Source organism: Myzus persicae, unplaced genomic scaffold (genome assembly GCF_001856785.1).
Source record: "Myzus persicae strain clone G006 unplaced genomic scaffold, MPER_G0061.0, whole genome shotgun sequence".
NCBI lineage: Eukaryota > Metazoa > Arthropoda > Insecta > Hemiptera > Aphididae > Myzus > Myzus persicae.
Window position 1 is genome coordinate 119,106 of NW_019104127.1, and position 3,732 is coordinate 122,837.

The following is a 3,732-nucleotide window of genomic DNA, read 5'->3' on the forward strand; positions in this document are numbered from 1 at the left end:
AAATGTTTTAGAACAACAACTCAAGGTTATCAAACTTAACCAAAATAAAGGGGAAATAGTAATGATTAACCTAATTGACGCTGTGAAAGAAATTAAAAACATGACGATCGAATTAAATATAAAAAATGTCGTATCTTATAATTGTATACAAGCAACAAGCTAATCTAATGCTAGAACTGTATTTATCAGAGACCAGTTTATTGTTCGACGTCATACAAACAGCAAAATTAGGGTTGATACATCCTAACTTATTAAGTCCACAAGAGTCGCTTAAACAACTTTTGGATATCAAAATAGGACTACCCAGTGGTACAGACTTACCTCTAGATTTAAACGAAAATAACGTACGGGAAATAATACCTCTTTCAGACATGGCAATATATTATTTAAATGACAAAGTTATTTTTGTTTTAAGTGTACCTTTAGTGTATCAACATGAGTTAACTCTTTTTCAGCTAATACCTATACCAAGTTGTGAAAATAATAATTGTTTTTATGTAAAACCTAATCATAATTATTTAGCTATAACTAGGTCAAATTAATTGTATTCAACGTATGATAAGATCGATCAAAGTTTATGTAAACATGCCAGTGATTTCCTGATATGTCCTGAAATTTATCCTTTACATCCCAGAAGTGTACGACCCATCTGCGAGGTGCTTTTATTACAAGATCCAAAGGAGGTTCTAGATAGTTGCGGAATCATGCATGTACAGTTACAAACAAACCTATTTCACAAATTGAAGTTCAAAAACGAGTGGATTTATGCTACTCCAGGTGAAACCATATTCATAACATGATATCACGATGAGCGAAGTGAAAATCATTTTCTTCAAGGAGTAGGAATCTTGTCAATCAATGAAACGTGTAAAGCTTACGTAACCCGCGACATATTAATACCACAGAAGATGGAAGTCGACAAAGAATACATTGATTTTATACCCAATTCCAGAATCAATGAACCAGAAGTGAGATATGCTAGTCTAACTACTAACATATTAAAAAATAAACATGTCCGAATCAGCCAGATGTTCGATTTATATACAGTTTCAAAATCAACATCAGAAATTAAAGAAATGATGACCAAAGACACAGAAGCAGAAGAAATCAAAACTAGCAAAAACAGACACGACTATCTATTATATTTATATGTAACCAGTGCGATAACCATTGTTTGCCTTTTGTTAATTATAATAAGTTGTATAGAGCAAACACAATGGTACAGAAGAAATCACACTATGAGACCAAGGAGATTTATCAAACGAAAACCAGCATCTGAACTAGTACAATTTCAATTACCAGTCCAACCCCAAGAACCTGAACAATCAGCACCCAACAAGGATGTTTCAGCCACGGGCCGTATACAAGACCCACCACAGGACAACTTTCTGCAATTATACAGTCCACATATCGAAATACCGGATATTCCGTGCATCCACGTTTATGATACGGAGTATCATTCTAAGGGGGGAGGAATGTAGTAAACCGACGTTTTTGCATAAAAACGTTGTTCCAAAGCACAGTCGGTCGGAGCAACATCACGCCACCAAATAAGCATATCGATGGTGCCATCCGATTTGATAAAGCCGAGTTTAGGCACATCACGCCTGCAGTCTTATGACGTAAATCATCCTTTCCTTAATCACTGCATCATGTCTCATATAAATAGGAGTAGTTATGAGAGAAGCAGGTAGAGTTAGTTCATACACAAACGTTTCACCCGTACTTACCAAGAGCCTCTAGGGAAACGTTACACACACAGCTCTCCGGTTTAGTATTTTACTATTAAATCGACAAGTTTCAAATTTCATGTTTTATTGTTAAAGTTATTTTATTAATTATTTACTTGTAATAAACACTTATATTAATATTGTTAATATTTTGTTATTTACATTCTTAACCCAAACTCAAACCTCTTCCGTTCCTGTGACATCGTGCATTCGTCGTAAAAAAAGCATTGCAGTAGCCACGATCAGTGGACAGGAGTCTCCGGGTTTTTGGCTCTCGCCTACCGCCACTCGTCCGTGCCTTAGTGCTGAGCGCTACTTACGGGCGAGGGTGGAGCTAGTGCGGCGACGCAAGCGCCGCCGGGCTAGGGTCTTCTGTGGAACACCGGCACAGGGCCCGAGGGCCCGTACCTTTCTTGGGTCCGGGATGACTCAGTTAAGTGCCACCTGGGTACCAGACCACCCACTAGGTACAGTGGTTTGTTGTTCTACTATCGAGCGCTGGTCCCACAGCCACCACGTTTCAGCCGAGTTAGGCTCCTCAACCTTGAGGGGCATCGCTTCTGACGGCGGACCGTGCAGCGTGCGATGGGGCTCCCCTCTCCCGTGGCACCGACTAGGTTTTAAGTTGACGTCGGTAGGTCAACCCGGTCACCGGAGTGACCTCCCACTATTCTGGCTCCCCAGCCGGCTAGTGGTGGGCCCGTCAGTGGAGATTCGGGCCAGCGCCGGGGCGCTAACCCAGGGTCCCCACCAACCCTGCCGTCGCCTATGACGGTCCTACCTAACCTTTAATCAGCCTAACCTGTCAGAAATCCTCTTGGCCTCGATGGCCTCCCTAGCAAAGCGACGCAGAGCGCAGTAGTTCGACCTAGTGTCCAGAAACACCTTGGTCGGACACGGCCATACGTCCTCGCCTATGAGCCTGATGACCCGACCCCTCTGAACAGAGAGAGCCGGGCACCTGTAGAGCACGTGGTCTACCGTCTCGTCCTCGGTCTCGCACCTACACAGACCCGCTCCCCGCAGGGCAAAGGACTCCAACTTGGCGTTGAAATCACCGTGCCCGGTTAGGAACTGGCTTACGTAGTGGTCGACCTCGAGAGGCAGTTCCAGCCTCCTCCTGATGTCGGGAATCATCGAGTGGGTCCACCGACCCTTCTCGCTGACATCCCACCTATGCTGCCAGACGTCCAAGATCCTATCCCGCTGGTCCGTCATCTCCTCCTCCGAGATTTGACCGGCTTTCCTCTTAGTCCTAACCACATGCCAACGAATAATGATCAGTGGACAGTGAGAGCGACTGGTTACTACACCGGGACAGACAGAAAAATAGTAAATAAAGTATTTTTGTTACACTTAATATGATCGACTATGTCAGATTTTCCACCGTGGCCAACTTGAAAATAGCTTTTGCAAAAAGTGCAATATGCTTCAAATTCATTTCTACATTTTTTTATAAAACTCCAAGTAACAGAAAACTCGTCACGAAAGTGACATTTTCTTTTTGGTGCCATAATATCATAATAACGAATAAAATAATAAAAACGAACAATTTAGGCTACGGCCTACGACCTACGTTCTTCTGATCTAAAAGACATTAGTCTGTCTGTGTATCATCCGTATGGCCGTATCGATTATTATCGACAAAATATAAAAATAAAACATGTAAACTGCTTGTTTGTTGTCCTTGAATATTCCCGATATTATTATTTTATATTCAGCCTATGGATTTATCAATTATTCGTTATCCTTAACATTAACATGTTGACTCCCGATATCAATTATTTAAATTTTTTCCTAAAACCGGGACATATAGGCGTCCCAAAAACATTTTTCGGGACACCGGGACACAAAGTCAAAAACCGATGACAGTCCCGGTTTTCCGGGACGTATGGCAACTCTACACAACACTGAATATTGCTGTTTTCCACTCAACACATCACACGACAATGAGTTTTTATTTAACGCAAGAATACCAAAAATCAAAATAAGGCTTGAATCC